Genomic DNA, 19,041 nt, shown 5'->3' with positions numbered 1-19,041 from the left:
TGAGAAGAAGGGGCTCCAAACCTCTCCAACATAGGGGTCAACAGAGGAGAACTAGAAGAGACTCTGACCTCATAGTAGGACTGAGGACAGTTGAAAACTCTTGTCCTAGACAGAAAGGATGAAACTTCACTTTGTGCTACAGCCTTTGGAGCTTTTCATTCCCCCCTTCCTGTTTGTATCTTCTCTTGACTTTTCTTGTAATGTTTTCTCTTTTTTCATGTACGCATGGCAATCCCAGATAACTAATTAGAAACACTAATAGATATGCAAACAAACCAAATGTTTTCTTGTGTGATGATGTTGCCCACCATGCGCAGTTGAAGTTGTGTTTTCATGCATTCATTATATAAATATTATTTAGGATCTACTGAGTACCAGATTCTAAACAAAGCACTGAAATTACTGATGTGGATCAGATAAGATTCGGTCCTTAAACACCTTCCAAGCTGATCAAGGAAGTGATTATAAAACAAGAAGGAAGTCATGAGTGCCACAGAAGAGGTGTCAGTGAAGAGCAAGGGGAGTTCATGAAGAGAAAAGTGACATTGAGCTTAAGGAATCAGGGTTGGAGAGGCAACTAATATGTCTTAGCTGAGCACCTAGGCACTGGACTCAGTTGGTTTTCTCTTTTAGTGTTAACTCTTATAATTCTCCCAAAGAATCCTTTAAGAATTTTATTGTCCCCATTCAGACCAAGAAATATATTTAGTGAGTAAAATCATACGCTCAGATTTTTCTTCCAAACCTGACAGCCACACTCAGGGAAGACCATGAAGAAAGATAACATTGGGACTGGGCCTAAAGGATAGGCAAGATTTGAAGATTGAGGTTTGTAGGGGAGGATCAAAGAGAAGGACCTTACAATGAAAACAGCATAGAGGAAAAGATATAACATTGAGAAAATCCAGAATTACTCAGGGGAATAAGAAGGCATTTGATTGACGTATGGGACAGCACATTAATAATAAGGACCTTAATAAGACAAACTGGAAAAACAATGATGTGATCTGATCCCACAATAGCCTCCTGCTTTGTAGCCTGCTTCATGCTTTTAAGGTTAGGCAGCAGCCACAGCATGGGTGTGGAACCACAGCTCCCTTGTCCCTTTCCCTGTAGAACTCAATCAAGGCTGCTGGGCATCCTCTCACAGAAACACTAGGTGACTTTCATTTTTGACCATGGAGTACTTCCTCTTTCAAATGTTTATTTGGGGGATATAGAAGGAATGAAGGTCAATGCCATTTACTGAATGCCCACTTTACACTAACACTTCACATTTCATCATTGCAATATTCCCTAAAGCATACCTTACTAACCTTAAAATACTGATGAGAAAATTGAGGTTCAGAAAGCCAGAGAGCACAGCTTCTAAGTAGCAGGGCTGGGATTTGTACCTGGTTCTGATCATATTTCAAAGTCTTTTCCAGTGTAGATTCAGATTAATATTACAGGGAATTTTCCTTCAATGATCAAATCCAACATTCCAAAATTGGAGAAGAGGACCTTAAGTGGTTGGCAGGAGCCTAACTGGTGAGAAAAAAAGAATCACTAGCAGTGGTAGCTGGGTGTGGTGGTGCTTGCCTGTAATCCCAGCTACTTGGGAGGCTGAGGCAGGAAGATCCCAAGAGGGAGGACAGCCTTAGCAATTTAGCGAGACTGTGTACTGAAACAAAAAATGAAAAGGGCTAGGGATATAGCTCAGTGGTAGAGATTCCCTGGGTTCAATCCCCAGTACTGAGGAAAGAAAGAAAGAAAGAAAAAAAGAACCCTAGCAATGATTCCCAGCATGATACATCTGGTGATCAGAAGCAAAAATCTTTCTTTGTGGCTGCTTTTCCCGGCAGTTCATGTCTATATCCTCTTTCCCCATCTCCGTCTCTGGTGCTATCCTCCTTTTCTCCTTTCTGCTATCATGGATGCTGCCCCACTTGCCCCATCTTAATTTCATTTTGGCTGTTACTAAAATGTTTGCTCCCTTCTGTTCTCCTTTTCACCCTCCATGTTGTCTTTCTACTCTCTACACATCTTTCTGGATCATCCTTCTTCTTATAATTTCTCCATCCTCCATCCTAGAGGTCTGATTTTTTAAAGATGGTGATATGGAGGAATAATGCCATTCTATCCATCTAATCTCAACTCTCTCTTTTATTTATTTGTTTACTTACTTACTTTGGGTACTAGAGAGCAAACCCAGGGATGCTCTGACACTGAGCTATACCACCAGCTCTTTTTATTTTGATATAAGGCCTAATTTAATTGCCCAGACTGGCCTCAAACTTGCAGTCTTGCTGTAGCCTCCCAAGTCACTTGGATTACAGGCATGTATCACCACACCTGGCTAATCTCAACCCTTATTTTGAAATTCTTTATCCTACTATTCTCTTATTTCCCAAGACCTACTTGTCCACATTAATAGAGATACTCTAAGTGCTGGATCCTCTTGAGCATTATCCCTATTTTTTTCTGGAAAAGGATCTCTAGATTTAAGGATTTGGGAGTGGGATCAGAAAAGAAGGCAGTTTCCAAGAAAATAGGGGTAATGCCCACTATGGAATTAACTCATCCAACTTTTTTAGATTGGAAGGTATTTCTGAATCAGTCACTATTGGGTAGATAGAAATAGGGAATTATGCCAGGTGTTGTGGGAGGCTAAGGCAGGAGGATCACAAGTTCAAGCCTAGCTTGGGCAACTAGTGAGAACCTGTCTAAAAATAAAAAATAAAAAGGGCTGAGGATGAAGCTCTGTTGCAGAACACCCTTGGGTTCAATTCCTAGCACAAGAGGGGAAAGAGGTAGAAGAGGGAGGGAGGGAGGGAAGGGAAGGAAGGAAGAAAGGAAGGAAGGAAGGAAGGAAGGAAGGAAGGAAGGAAGGAAGGAAGGAAGGAAGGAAGGAAGGAGAGAAAAAAATTATAGATAGCACCAGCTCACTCTCTGTCCGAGAATCAGTCATCATACCCAGGTGCTAAGTATTTAGAGAGTCCTATTCACAGGCAGAAAGGTTTTGAGCCTTAGAACTGGAGGCTAGGCTGTCTCCAAACCCACGCTTATCTCACAATTGAGCCAGGTATGTGTCCATGCATAGCATTCTGGAGACGAATGAGACAATCAGGCACAAGGATGGATAAGACCAGGCCCAGCAAAAAGGGGCAGCAGGGCTGGGAATGTGGCTCAGGCAGTAGCACGCTCGTCTGGCATGCGTGTGGCCTGGGTTCGATCCTCAGCACCACATACCAACAAAGATGTTGTGTCCGCCGAGAACTAAAAAATAAATATTAAAAAAAAAATTCTCTAAAAAAAAAAAAAAAGGGGCAGCAAGCGTTGCCAGGAAGAAAGTGCACTGCACTGGGAACCAAAAGACTCAGATTCCAGTCTCAACTCTGCCACTGACTCACTGTGAACTTGGGCAAGTCCCTACTTCTCTCAGCTTCATGGTTTTCACTGTGGAAGAAGGTTGTATCAGTTCCCCCTCCAACTGGAGCACACACCCTTGCACATGAGGCACTAGAGTCACAGGATTCACTCTAGCATATTTTCCTCAGATATCAATGTTAAAAATCTTGAGGTAAAACAATATTTTAATATTATACAAGTGCCGGGCACAGTAACTCACACCTGTAATCCCAGCTACTCGGCAAGCTGAAGCAGGAGGATCACAAGTTCAAGTCCAGCCTGGGCAACTTAGCAAGCCCCTATCTTAAAATAAAAAATCAAAAGGACTGGGGATATAGTGTGGTGGCAGAGTGCCCCTGAGTTCCATCCCCAGTACTGAAATAAGTAAGTAAATAAGTAAATAAAACATATACATATAAACAAGGAATGCACAACAGAGTAGATTGAGACATTTATATTACTTAAGACCAAAACAAATCTCAAGGGCATCTAATGCATGGCACCTGCAGCTGGTCTCTGTAGCTTCAGAACACAAGCTCCCTCTCCTCTTTCATCCAAAAAAAACATTGCTGGGTCAGTTTGGAGGTGCTATGTTAGAAGATGACTAAGGTCACTTCTTCCTACTATGGTCCAATCTCATTCTTCCCACTGGCCTCAGTGGAGGGAGGAAACAAGTACTCATCTACCTTCCATCACTGTATTATCTTTTTTGGATACCAAGGCCCACTTAAATAGTGACTTTTGAAGCCTCCAGAAAGTGATCAGCTGCACTGGGAACTGAAAAGATGCATTTCCAGGTTTCCAAATGTGTTTGTTGTTTTTTTTTAATTGGCAGTGGTGGTACTGGATTAAACCCTGTGGGCCTCATGCATGCTAGGCAGGAGCTCTACCCTGAGCTCTATCTCCATCTCCTTCCAAATGTTTTTAATGAGAGAAGGGGGAAGTGAAGAGGAAGGAGACGGGTATAAGAGGAAGGACAATAAGAAAAGCTCACAGGATTATGTAAGCTCTCAAGGTTAGAAGAAGAATGGGGTTGGGTTTGGGGTTCTTTTCAAACTTAATGTCTTTATTCATCAATCTCCCTCCTGTCCTGCCCCAAGGAAAATAAACAAATGGAAATGGAGCCAGATGCACACAAATCTTGAGGTGGGGAAAAAGAGGGCAGTGTGTGTGTCCAGAGGCCTGACTTTCCAGCTGGGTCACTGCTGCCTCTGTCTCCCACCCTCGAGTCTCCTTCCCCTTGGCCCTCCCATCCTCTGGCCCCAGCCTGACACCAAGACTCTGGGCCAGGAAAGAATAGGCTTTTCTTCCCTTGTGTCAACGTTTGGAAAGTTCTCATAGTTTGATCAAAAGAAAGGATAAAAGCCTTCAAAGCATTTCCTGGGAGTCTGTGACCTCTGCCTGGCCCTTCTGACCCCCCTGTGTGTTTTCTATTCCAAGAGAAGGAGGGACAAAGAGATGGGGCCATGTCAGATGTTCTCCTCTGTTTAGACACCACCCCTGCCTGTCATTGTAAGCTGATTGGGACCAATTCCCCTTCCTCCATCCCAATCCCCAGGCAGTACCTTCTGTCCCCTTCTGGGGAGAAGTGTTCTTGCAGAAAACTGCCCAGAGGGTGACATGTTAGGGACCCCCTTTTCTCCTAATGAGTGGGAGGATGACTTCCGAGGTATACTGCCTCTTTGTGCACCTGCTCTCCCAACCATCCACAGCATCCCCAGCATACTTCCTCCCTAAGTGACCACAAGTCATGGTGTCTGCTCCTAAACATCATCTGGGACAGGAAGGCTGCACATCCTGGGCTCTGCGGGGGGTTGGTCCTTTGTGAGGAGCTTGGCACTGTGTACAGTTCAATTGAGGACAGATGCTGTACCACTTCATCCTCAGCCCCAGCTCCACTGATCCTGGGAGCCTGCTAGCCTGGCCCCAACTGGGTCTTCCACTCAGAAGAACATCTACTTGGAGATGTTAACCCAATCCTCCTCACTTTGAAGAGCCAGGAAAATCATTCACTAGTGCTAAGATTCAGCTAGAAGGAGTGACATATTTAGGAATAATTCCTATTGTTGTTGTTAACCTATTGTTATCAGTTAAGACATGAGATGTCGAAAAGGTTCCCAGGGAATTGGGGAAAATCTGAGGGTCTGGGCTGGGTTAGAGAAGAATTGAATGAACATGTTTGTTTAGGGTCTCTCCTTTATTTGTCACCTCTACCCTGGCTCTGCAATCAATCATGGCCTGGTCTAGGTCCTGGGGTTCTCTATAAGAGGTTTCTAGGTTCAACTTCTCTCCGAAGATATTGATTGAGGAATCAATTAGTTTAGAAATTAAAAATACCCTTTCAAACAAAGGCACCTCAGTACAGTTCACCTCAACCCCTGTCTCAGCTGAGTTTCCAACATGGGGACTGTCAGGACTACAGATGGAGGGCAAGGGTGGTGAGATTTGTATGAGTACCTACAAATCTCAAAACTTCAGAACTACCTGCCACTCTCCTCCTTGAGCTGAAGAGTTACCTCCCTACCACAAGGGGGCAGGGCTCCCCAATCCCACAGAGTGCCTTTGCTTGAGCAGCCTGCCCTCTTCCACAGAGACTCATCACTGCCCTTATCAACACCCAAGCCCACTCCCTTTACTATTAGGCTGAATCATATGAAATTGCCAGTTAACAATAAATGAGTCTAGGGGCTGGGGATGTAGCTCAGTGGTAGAGTGCTTGCCTAGCATGTATGAGTCCCTGGTTTAATCCCCATTCAAAAAAAAAAAGTCATAATTGGTAATATCAAATAATTCAAATAATACTAACAATGAAAATAATAGTAACTCCCACCTTCAGAATCTAGGGTTTTGCAGCCTACAAAGCACTTGTACAAATTCAGAATAATTGCATTTGATTCACACAGCCACACTGGGTGGCAAGTAAAGCAACAGGAAGCTCACTTCAGGTCACAGCTGACCTTCTAATCATTAAATCCATCCACAGCAGCATTTGAGACCAATGACCAGTCACGCCATCCTTCTTCTTGTTGCTGGTGATTGAATCATTGGGTGCTTAACCACTGAGCTACACCCCTAGCCTTTTTATTTTTTATTTTGAGACAAGATCTTGAGCTTGCAATCTTCCTGCCTCAGCCTCCCAAGTGACCAAGATCAGCCTGTCCATTCCTGACTTGCTCTCATTTGGCTTCTACTGCAGTGAGGTGGGAATTCACTGATTTTGTAGACCTCAATTAGCCGCTAAGGCTAATCTAGCTTTGTGATTTGGGACAAATCAGTTAAATCTCTTAATTTCCATTTCTTCATCTACAAAATGTTTTCATAATACAGAGATGTTGGGAAAATTAAATGAGATCATGGACAGAAGAACTCTTTATGAGTCAGGAAGCACTAAGTATGTAGAGAGTCCTTGGAATGATAGATTGGCCTCTGTTGACTTTTGATGGGTCTGTTTTGCTGTGGTCTCCCCTCTACCCCATCAATGTTGGTTTTTCTCAGGTATCTGCCCCAACCCCTCTATCCTCCTTTCTTCAACTGTTTCAATCACTCCCATGGATTCCACCTTGTGGGAGGCCAACCTTACGGGTGACTGAGTTACACTCCCCAGTTGGGTGCTGAGGCGCTCAGTCACAGAAATGGGTGTGTCTTGCTGCAGCCCCATGGGTGAAGCTATGCTCACCTGTTCCTTTGTAATATAACCCCTTGCCCTGTTTAGGATAGAATCTTCCATGGAAGTGCCTTGTGTGTGTCCCCTCCTCTTACTGTGCCCCTGGGTGTGGCCTATCCAGGTGTCAGTCAACCTGCTGACAGTGGACATCATGAAGATAGACTCAGCCCCCTAAAACCTGACCCCTTGCCTCATTTGAATAGCTTCTCTTCAATAAAAGGGGTCAGCGCGTGCTCTTGCTCACTCTCTTTCTATGGACCCTTAAGGTCAGAGGAGCCGTCACAGCAACCCCAAAGAAAAAGATATTTGTGTCTCTTGTGTGGTTATTTCGTGCAGCCCAGTTAGCCCAGTTTAACTAGAGTGACCCCTGAGCCTTTTAGTCACGGGAACAGAAACCCGGCACCACCTCACTTCTGCCCTGTATGTCCAGGTTCCCTTTTTCTAGGATCTTCCAATTTTAACATGTTCGGTCCCATGTCCTCTCTCCTCAACAATCTCTTTCATGTTGCCCTTTTTGTTCACAGAATTAGTGCCCTTTTAGTGCCCAAGCTCAAAATCTTAGAGATGGGCTGGGGATACAGCTCTGTTGGTAGAGTGCTTGTCTCACATGCACAAGGTTCAGGGTTCAATCCCCAGTACCTCAAAAAAAAAAAAAAAAAAAAAACCTTAGAGTCTCGCCTGATTTCCTTTCTGCCCCTTGTCCTGTTGATCACTAGATCTTATTAATTCTGCCTTTGCAGGTATCTCTCCATGTCTTTGAGGCTGCCCTAGATCAGCTTTGTATTCTCTTTCACCTGAACTGTTGCAATGACCTCATGGTTCAACTACCCCAGGCTCACCTTCCTCACTCCCAGCCCCTTGGCTGCCACAATACCTTTGTACAACACACTCTGATCCCATCACTCCACTCCGACTTGTCTATTAGAGGATTAGGCTCCCATGGTTTTTGTGATGAGACCCAAATGGCTTGACGTAGTATTCAGAATCCTTCCCCATCTGACTCCACCTCACTTTTCACAGCCTCTCCTTTTGCTCCTTTTCCAATTTCTAGCCAAAGAGAACATGGACACACTCTCCTTGCCTGTTCCATGCCTTTGCTCCTGCATCCCCCTTCCACCTAGAATGCCTCTCGCTGTCCTCCCAACTCCTCCAGGTCCCCTGTCTTCCATCTAAAATCCCTTTTATCCTTCAAATGTCTGTTTCAAAGTCTCCTCTGCTGTGAAGCCTTCCCCTGGCTCTGAGATAGAAATATTTAGTCTATCTCTGTATTCCTGGAACGTTTTGCTAGAGCATCCTTTATCCTTCTCAAGAGATTATGAACTTTTTGAAGGCAGAGATTACCTTTGAGATTTAACGGATTCTTTTGAATTTAAACTAATTGTTTAGAATAGAAAAAAGACTTAGACATGACATATCCTGTTGATCCTAGGCAGGGATGGTAACTATATAGCACATAAATCACTACTCATTCCCACCCCTCAGCTGATCCAACTAGTTCATCACAGAACCTTTTCCTGACTGAGCCTCAGAATCTTTCTTAACACAGCAAAACCATTTCCAATCAAACGGAGTAAACCTAAGAAATGAAAAGTATTTGTTATCCCGGCATGACTGGGTCACAGCAGGTATCTGCCTAACCCCTCTATCCTCTCTTCCAAAAGTCCCTATCTATTTTTCTTTGCCACTATTTGTCATCCCAGTCTATTTCATGTACTAGCTAAGGGAACTTCAGTCAGGTGCCCTTCAACAGAGGAATGGATAAAGAAACTGTGATATATATATATACATACATACACAGAATCTCTTAATCTTTCTATATTTTTCATCTAAGGAGACTATAAAACATCACATGTTTTGCAGGATTACTTGAGATAAATAAAATGTGTGAAATCTGTAAGGCCCTTTGCAATAAGGATATTATTATTATCCTACTTTGGACAAGAAGAGAAAATGCTATGGAATTAAGGAAACTAAGACTCACAGAGGTAAGGTAACTTGTCAACATATATTTAATAGCAGTTAAATTAAAATTAATGGGACTCTGTCTCCAAGTCCCATTAATTTTTGTTATTGCTTCTCTAGACCCCAGTGGGCTTAATGATGCTCAAGCTAACCCCCTGCCTTATTTCTGTTTTCTCCAGGGCAACAGTGATTTGTGGAATAGGATTACTACAGTCACAGAATGTGAGAAGGCTTCAGACTCCTGCTCTCTTTTCCACTTCCCTATCATTCCCAGGATGAGGCTTCCTTATCGACCTGTCAGCAGGTGGGAAAGACATGTGGTGAGGATCCCAAATAGAGCAAAGTCCCTTAGTTACTATCCTCTGGCCCCTGCCATCTCACCTGCCCCCAAACTCAGGGACTCCAGGAAGCTGGTAGGATTCTTGAGGCCTAGCATGGCCAGGCCCCAGAAGATAAGGTTCTGTTGCCTGATCTATCACAAGAGTCTGGGAAACTAGAAAGGGAAGAGGCTACAGCCTGGTCTTATTCCTTGGAGGTTCCAGGGTCATGATGGGGATCCCCACCTTAGAGAAGAGAAGGATACTGACAAGTTCGCATCTGAAGGCCCTTCTCTATACACTTTCTCATTTGCCATCTTGGATAGTGACAAGGGAGGGCTTGAACCTAGTTGGCAGATGCCCCAAGAGGTAGTATAGGATGCATGGGGAGGCAGAGCTACTCGCCAGAATGCAAACATTCCTGGGGCAGCTGCCATAGGCATCTGCCTCCTCCTTCCAGGAAAGACCATTCTGTCTTCCCAAAGAGAAGACTCTTTCCTGAACTGATCCTTAACTGTATCTTGTTCATTTTTGTGTCCTCCTCAGTGCCTGGTATTTCTGGATTTTTTTTAAAGGTACTGGTAATTGAACTCAAGGGTGTTCTATCACTAAATTATGTCCCTAGTCTATTTATTTATTTATTATTTTTTTAATTGCAGGGACTAAACCCAGGAATGCTCTATCACTGAGCTCCTTCTTCACTACTTTTTATTTCTTATTATTTATTTATGTGTTTCATTATTTATTTATTGTGGGGATTGAACCCAGGGTGCTCTACCACTGAGCTATGTCTCCAGCCCCTTTTATTTCTTTTTGAAATAGGGCCTCACTTAGTTGCCCAATTGGCTTCAAGGTTGCAATCCTCCTGCCTCGACCTTCCATGTTTCTAGGATTACAAGTATGTGCCACCACCCAGCTATATTTCTGAAACTTAAAAGAGCCTGGGATATTGATATTCTCCATTATTTGTCTTTATTTAGGCCCTCTTTCAAACTGAGTATCATGCTTTGTCCTTGGGAAGTCCTTCCTCCAAGTTTCCCATTGAACTTATGGCACTGGGAGACACGGCCCAATTCCCCCCATCAGCCTCTACTCTAGACTGGGGAGCTGACTTCTCTCTGGTTTCCCTCAGTTCTTACTCCATGCTATCCTCAGCCCCACTTCAACCACACCATCCCTACTGTAACAGTGAGGATGGCCATATGGGGAAACAGGCTCACAGTCAGCACACTGTGGTTAGCAGAGGTGCCCCAGTGCCAGACATACAGAGTCTTCATCAGAGGAGACACATCTTTCATGATGGGAAAGGAGAGAGGCAGAAAATGTCAGTCCTGGGCCCAAACAGCTACAGAGTGCAGAGTCAGACAGCACTGAAGCTGAAGCTTTGCTTTGGACCAATAGATCCTCCTAGGGGCCTCAATGCCTCCAGTGCCTATCTGACCAAGACAAGAAGGATGAGTCTTAGGAAAAAGAGAAAGAGAAAAGTTGGGAAAGAAGGGCAGAAGAGAAGCAGAGGGACTCCACCTGCAAAGTTCTAGAAGGACAGGTAGGACAGGTGCATCGTCAACATGTTTTCTGCAGACCTCCCCAGCACTGATAATTCTCTATCCTCCATCCATCCACCCCCTCATATTCATACTCTATCCCCCACCACACCAAATTTCTCTTGACCTGGAACTCACCATGCTTTCTCCTCCCAAGAGTACATTGCAAATAATGGAGCCTCTTCCCTGGACCCCTTTCCATTCCACTTTCCCTGGTTAATTTCTCCTTTAGTCTTCAGTTTAGATGCTACATTCTCTGGAAAACCTTTAAAGATGAATCCAGCCACCATGTGAGCTGCACCCTTCTCTATGTTTCTAGAGTAACCATGAACTTCACCTGTCTCAGTCTCTTCGGAGTGCCAGGATTGTGTTAAGTGGTCCACACAGTGCATCATCCTGTCCCTTCAGGGAGGTTGCTTATAGCATTGCTCTCACATAAAGTATGGAAACTAGACTTAGACTAGCTGACCGTCCCAGGAGGATGGCTAGTAAAGAAGAGGTGGCACTGTAAGTTGGACCCAGGGCCACTTAAACCAAAGTGTGCTTGCCATCTTGCTGCTCAGTGCTGTGTCATAGAATATTGGTGCTCAGAGGCCCTCCATGGATACCCGTCATTCCAACCTGTCATTTCACAGAAGCGGAAGCCAAGGGCTAAAAATGGTGAGGAACTTTCCCAAGATCCCATAGCTAACTAGTGGGGCATGTTATTTTATATCAGAATCAGAGTAATAACACTGGCCTTCTTCATCCCAACCTCTTCTTCCTCCAAGATCTGTCCCTGGGGTCCCAAAGTGCCAGTTGATGTGGAGCCAACCTTGGACTCCACGGAGCTCTTCCCCTATACATTCATAGTCACAGTGTGATGTGAGCCATCTGACCCTCCCACTCAAAAGATCTCAGGGGTGTCCTTCATCCCCCTGCAGCAACTGGTCCAGAAATAAGCCAACTAATTAGAATAAATGGCAAATAGTGAGATCCCTGGGAAGTGGAGGGGACACATTCACCATGTTCTCATTGGGGACCATGAAAATGGTCAAAGGAGTAGTACCTCGGAAACAGTTGGAAATCCCATGGTTCATGGGGGCTCTGAGAGTCACTGAAACTATCTCCCAGACCACTCAAACTTTGTTCAATATGAAGCAAAAAATGGACCTCTCCTCATCTCTTCCTGTCCCTCCCCTATATCCGGAAATATCTTAAACCCAGGAAATGTTTCCTGTTCAGTCAAATGTTATCTGTGGCCGCCTAAGCAATTTATTTTTATTTGCATCCTTGATGGAGAGGGAGATCCATAGGTACTCTGGACCTATAATTCATACTCAAGCCACCTTCACTGACAGGTGTCCTCTTAACTCCCTTTCTTCTTTAGACTTACTGTCTGGTATGTAGAGACCAACCTCTGACCCTCTCACAGAGAAGTTCAAGAGGGTCCACCATCACCCATTCCTGCTTTCCATTTATTTTTTTGTCTACATTCCTCACTTAGGAGAAGGATAGGGGCAGGGGTGGCATACAGACACTGACCAGATACCGAACTAGATTCAGAAGTGACTGTCTCACTTTCCTCTCTCCCAAAATAACTAACTGCCCCAATACAGCAGGGGAGTTGAAGTTTTATTTTGAGCAGGCCTCTTTCTCCACCAGGGGACATTTAAAAGGACATTTGGAGGCAGAAAAACCACAGCAAAGCTGGGAGAGAAACGAACATAGATGGATGATGCAGTGCAAGCAGAATCCAGGAACGGGGGTGGGGGGACATCTAGATAAGGAACAGGGAAAGCCAGGTGCAGTGGTACACACCTGTAACCCCAGTGACTAAGAAGGCTGAAGCAAGAGGATTGCAAGTTTGAGGCTGGCATAGGCAATTTAGTAAGACCCTATGCAACTTAGCAAGACCCTGTCTCAAAATAGAAAAAATTTTAAAAAGCACAGGGGATGTGGTGCAGTGGTAGCACCCCTGGGTTCCTCCAGTATAAAAAAAATGCAAGTAGAGAGAAAGAATAGAAAAATGCTGCAGCCCTTTTGTGTAATTTTCATGTAAGGGAAACATCATGGAGATAGGTGCTCAATAACTTTGACAGAGGAGCAAACTACTATCAAGTTAGCTGTGACCTATCCACACTCCCAGGTCTCCATAGTGGAGTCAGTCCTCAAGTCCCTGGGATTCCAATGGGCCTTCTTCTCTTCGTTACATCATTTGCTCCAGGCTGCTAGAAGATGCCCAAACTAGAAGAGTAGGAGAGTCAGACACACTCCCCACAGCTTCTTATACAGACATAGGATAGTCCCTGGGAAGTTCAGACCTGGGCATCTTGAAGTACTTACTCACAGAAGAAGGCTATAAAGTTATTCCCTTCAGTGATCCAGAGTCGGAGCAGGAGTGGGGATGGTGGGAAGGTAGGAATTGGAAGGAGGAAGGCTCACTCTGCCTGCACCATGTGGAAGGGTCAAAGTGAACTTTTAAGGTTCTTTCTAGACCCAGAAACCAATTTAAGATCCTGATGTTCTTCTTCTCCCTACTCCCAACTGCAACCATGTCCCCATTTTTTCACAAAGGTAAGTAAAAGATAGTTCTGTTAATATTCTACAGTGGTACAGGGTCATCTGAGTGGAGCCAAGAGATAACTAGCACATGCATGTACACACAAACCCTAGGGCAAGAGACCAGTCTGTCCCAGCCTTGCCACCAACTGTCTGGACTCATTGTCTCATCTCTCAGAGCCTTCCTGGGAAAATACTAACTGTCTCACCTACCTCACAGAGCAGTGAGAGAACAGAATATGCCAGAGTGTGCTGGGCAAATGCAAAGGCTGGTCACCCTGGGCCTGTACTGGGTCAGGATGGGGTTAGTATTCACATGTCCTTCCATCCAGTGTATTTGACTCAGCACTGGAGTGGGGGTCCTGGCCTACTAGATTCTCTCCATGGGTGGAGGGAGCCATGCTCAGAGTTCAGCAGAGGCTGTGTCTGTGGTTAATGTCTGTGGTTAACGTATAAGCAGGTGTGGTCTGGGGCAGCAGGACATTCTCCGCCCCAGGGCTACATTCTTGAGGTCACAACAAGTGCAAACTTGTTATAACCTGTGTTGGAGCAGAAGAGGGCAGCTGGGGCACCACGGGGGCGGGGTGGGGGGATGGTGCTGAGATGCCTGGGTGAGGTGGGCAGAAAAAGTGTGCAGGTGCATGTGTTGGCAGGCAGGGAGTGTGGACGTGCCAGTCTGTGTGCCCGGCATGTCGTGTTGCATCTAGGCACATCTACTTGGGCGTGTTGGGGGAGCTGTGTATGGGGCCGCATAGATGAGTGCGTGCCTGTGTGTCTCTGCATATATGAGCCTAAGGGTGTCCCTGTGGTGGGAGGAGTAGGGGGTTGGGCAGCCACAGGCCCAGGCTGGGCATATAGAAGGAGGCGTGGGCAGGCTGAGAGTGCCCCTGCCCAGTCTCAAAGAACCTGCATTCCAACTCCATCCACAGACTGCCCCCGCCGCTGCTAGCAGGGCCTATCCCCTCCTGTGCCCTCCGCAGTCTGCTGCCCTGTCAAATGCCCATCTCACCAGCCTGCCCAGGGAGTGGGGGGGTCACCCTGCCCATTCCCCCTGGCCCTGGGCCCACTCCCCCGTGCTCTTTGGGCCCTCCGGACACTGGGGCGGTTGGGGGGTGGTGGGGGGAGGCTCTGAAAGCAGGTGACTGTTTGGGGGAACTCGGGGACAGAGCCCCCATTGTGCCCGCCCCAGAGCCGCCTCAATGGAGCTCTCTGGCACAAAGGGGCTTTGACAATGGGCAGGACATTAGTATGCAGAGCCAGCCCCTCAGCCCTCTCGCTGTCCCACAGCCCAGGGGCAGGAGCTGGGGGGCTGCTGGCAGCAAGAAAGATGGGGGTGGGGCAGGACTGAGACTGAGGAGACCTTTACCCACAGGGGCTCCCCTGGGGGCACTGCCCAGGAGTCAGGAAAGGGAGACTTGATGAGGGACCCAAACCTGCCACTTCCAGGAGAGGACTCTCTAAACGGAGACAGCCACGGGGCAGGAGAGGTGGGAAGGGGCTGTAGGAGACCAGGCCCCTTGGTCCCTGGCTGATCTGTAGAAGTGGGTGGGCCATAGGAATCCACCTACTTCTTACCTTAGTTTTCCATCTAGTCCAGGGCATGGGTGGGTAGAAGAGCAAATTCGGAGCGCTAAACAGCAAGATCTCAAACCAAACCCCAGAGCCACCACCGGGACAGAGGCTGCGTCTCAGACTGTCAGGTTTTGGGGAATAGGAGAGGGATCCAAGCCCCCAAACCCAGAAAGAATATGTTGTCAGGATTTGGGGATCTTGGGGCTTCTGCTTTCTTTGGGGTGCCACCCTCTTATAAGACCTCCAAAGCTGTGACGGAAGAATGAAGAAAGCACTAGGAGGAAGCCGGCATGGTGACTAGGGACAACAGCCCCTACACCTCTGCCAAGGCGTGCAGACCTGATAAGGGGGAACTGCTCAGGGGGATTCTGCTCAAGGGCCATACGCTATGACGAGCCCTTCCTTGGTGTGTATGTCTATCTCCCCATCTGCCTCCTCCCTTCCCACTGTCTGCTCCCTGCCCCCAGAGATTCCCCCAACACACCAGCTGTCTTTCCCAAGGTGCCATGTTCTGTCCAGTGTCACAGCACAAAGGGCAGAGATAGGATGAAAGGGCTCAGGGTCAGGTGGCAGGAGTTCTGAGAAGAGGGCAATGATTGCAATGGGCTGCAGAAGATGGACACTACCTGAGCTACAGTATTGCCCAATCACAGACTTCTTCTCCCTGGGACCAGAAGAGACAACTAGAGCACTGTACAGGGTTGCTCTTCCAAGGCAAGACAGAAGAGTCTCCTAGTTTTAGAAATGTCTTCCTAGATTTCTTTCTTTTCAGATGCTATTGAGGTCAGGAAGTCTTCCCTGCCATCTATCCTCAAGGCTTTCTGCTATACTCTATGGGTCCTCTGGGGTCAGCTGGGACTGCTGGGGGATAGGATATATGGGCTTCCTTCCCTCTCTGGAAACTCTCCCTCATAGAGTCCAGTTGAGAGAGCACAGTCAGACTCCTGGTTCAGAGTTCCACAACCCTGTTAACTTTCCCTGGGACCTTGCACTAGTCACTTGCCCTATCTGAGTCAAGAGGCCCCTGTGTAATATGGAAAGATCACCTCTGTGTCTTTCTACTCTGGTCTGATGAGCAGTGGATTCAGGGACAAGGTTCAGGAATTTAGTAAGAGTTCATATTACTGTGCACTTTTCTAATGTCGTATCATTCCATTATCAGAAACTCTAAAAAGCCGGCACTTAGTTAAAGTCCCATTGTACAGATGAGAAAACCAAAGCACAAAGACGCTAATGCTTTGCCCAACATCACATAGCTAGTATGTGGCAGAACTAATATTCAAACTCACATAGGTAGTTTGTCCCCAGTACCCACATGATTAACCACTACTCCCATACAATCTCCCTAGTGAAAACATTCAAAAGACCTGGCTGAGGGAAATCAGCCAGGAAATTTAGATTGGCCCAGGGTCCTTGAAAATGTTTGCAGAAGCCAGGCATGGTAGCACATGCCTGTAATCCCAGTAACTTGGGAGGCACAGGAGGATCACAAGTTCAAGGTCAGCCTCAGCAATTTAGCAGACTTCGGTCTTAAAGAAGAAGAAGACAACGATGACGTCGACAAGAAGAAAGAAAAGAAAATGAGTAAAGCCTAGGCACCCTTGAGGTTTCCTGAAACACTTCCAGAGGTTTTATGAGGTCAAACCTATCTTCATAATAATGTTATATTACATTATTTGCTCTTTTCACTTTCATAATTTCAAGAGTGTTAGGTGGAATTTTCTAGAAGCTGTATGACATACATTACAGCATATTGAATATAGCAACAGAAAGGAGAAACCAACTTTTTTAAATTGAGCTATCCATTAAACAGATGAGAAAATGTAAGACAACATCACTCTTACTAAACCTGTTGTTTTAGAAAATATAGGTATTTTTCAAGATGTGTCATTTGTGTTAACAGGAAGTAGAGTTATTGCTGTTACATTTTCCATGAATTAATAATGATTTTAAATCTCCCCAATGTTCATTTCTAATATGGTAAATATTGATGTGATCCATACAAATTTTTTGAAAATCTTCAGTAACTTTGAAGTGTGAAAGGGTCCTGAGATCAACAAGTTTGAGAGTCACTACACTGCTCTAGCTAACCTCAGAAGCTCTCTCCTCACACCAGCTACCGGTGTCTTTTTTTTTTTTTTTTTTTAATAATAGGGTCATCCAGGAAGATTTAGACATGGTAAGAGGGTGTGTGCCTGGGTCTAGAAAGGGGACTGGGACCGCGGGTGGAGCTAAGGAGGCCAGTCTAGAGACAATGTAACACTAAAAGGCAAGGCCTATACCCGGAGGTGTCCCCACATCTCCTACCTTGCAAGCCCCTGCTCAGAGGTCTGTCCAAGACAATGGAACCATCCCAAGTCAGACTCTGATCTCTAACCCCTGTTTCCACTCCAGACACTGGCTGACAAGCCCAGCATCAGGCTGGAGTCAGACCTCCCTAGAGAAAGACTCTGTGGGGCCTGGACACCCACATGCTTTTTGTGTGTATTTGAGCCAACAATGCTTGGAGGACAGGAAATTGGATGTTCTAGGGGCTATTGTTTGCAATCTTAGGGTGAAGCCATCTCTTCAGGATGGGGAAGTGGTAGGAAAGAAGTCTCTCTTGAGGATCACCAGAGAGTTGGAAAGTGGGGTCTTACATATGCCCTACGATAGAATGCCCAAAGAAGCCTTTAAAGCCAGGGTCCTCCCCCAGAATAAGCAAACAGAAAGGTTTCCTGGCTAGAGTCAAGCTGGACAGTAGCCACTCTGCGTTCTCGGAGCCAGGCATTTTGCTGGGTGCCAAGGAGTCTGGGGAGAGAAGAGATGCCTTGCTTCAGGGAGTCCCCTAAAGGGGCATAGGCTGTACCCTAGAGGAACCCCCAAATCAGATGAGGAAGACAAGATGTCTCTTCCAACATCATCATGCATAGGGCATCCTGGGCAAAGTCATATTGTAAGGGGAAAGCAAGATGGCAGAGCAGAGAGGGAAACAGAAAGAAGGTGGTTTGCAGGAGGGGTGGGACTTAGAATGGTCTGTGTGAGGATCCTGAATTGGGGAAGAGTGTGGCCCAGAGACTGCCCTTGTATATGGTCCCCTAGAACAGCTGAAGAACACAGTCCCAAGAGATATGGGTGCTGGAGGGAAGAGGGAAAGGCAATCTTGGAAACCTTGATTGGGAAGCTTTTATCTGATGCCAATGGAAAGGGCAAAAACTGATACTTCATGAGGACAGTTCTAGTGTTAATTCCATGGTGGAGCAAAGGGAAGGAATCAAGGAAAGAGAGTCTGGAGTTTTCAGGAAGGTCATCAAGAAGGCTGCCCTAGGCAAGCAGGCTGAAGGGATGGACAGGCTAATCAGAGGACAGAAGAGGAAGACACTAAAACCTGAAACAAGTTGGGGCAAACTAGAGCAGGAAGAGGACAGACAGGATGAAGAGGAAAAAAAGAGACAAAGTTATGTGGGGAGTGCAGGCGGGAGATGTGGGGATAGAGAGAAGCTGGTAGAAGCCAGAAGTTACTGGGAATGAATGGGAGAGAAACTATTTTGGGGATGCTCAACAGCTCAATTCACATTTACCAAATCTGAATTGAAGACAGGACATCTGTTTAGTAAAAATTCATAGGAAGAATGACTATGAGTGTGGAGACCCAGACTCAGGTGACAACCAGCCTGCTGGAATAAAATAGGAAACTCATCTTAAATTGCTTGATCATTCTTCCATCTTCCCAAACTCCAAAGGAGTGGAAGATAGAGACCTAGGATGGAGTCTAAGAAAAACAACCATGCCAGGCTGGGACAAGGCCCAGAAGCCAGGAGAGATGAAAGAGTAGAAAGAGAGAGGTGGGAGAACCCTAACAGCCAACAAGAGCAGTTTTTAACATGCTAACTACCTTCTAAGCCCTTTACAAATATTGACTCTTTTAATCCTCAAAACTATTATTAACCCCATTGTATGGATGAGGTGATTTAAACCCAGGAAGTCTGACTTCAAGGCTGTGATCTTAACCCAAAAGGAGGTCTGGGACAGCAATGTAGTCCAGCCATCCATAAGAGGCCCCTTGACAGTT

The 19,041-nt window shown here is 45.9% G+C and overlaps 1 protein-coding gene across 2 annotated transcripts in view; it reads right to left on the bottom strand.

The window, feature by feature from the left end:
• The window catches only part of Kcnj10 (potassium inwardly rectifying channel subfamily J member 10), a 33,325-nt gene that overhangs the window by 11,006 nt on the left and 3,278 nt on the right, over positions 1-19,041 (bottom strand). The window lies entirely within an intron of this gene.

This window comes from Ictidomys tridecemlineatus, chromosome 11 (assembly GCF_052094955.1).
Source record: "Ictidomys tridecemlineatus isolate mIctTri1 chromosome 11, mIctTri1.hap1, whole genome shotgun sequence".
Taxonomy (NCBI): Eukaryota; Metazoa; Chordata; class Mammalia; order Rodentia; family Sciuridae; genus Ictidomys; species Ictidomys tridecemlineatus.
This window is presented reverse-complemented; position numbering and strand designations above follow the sequence as displayed.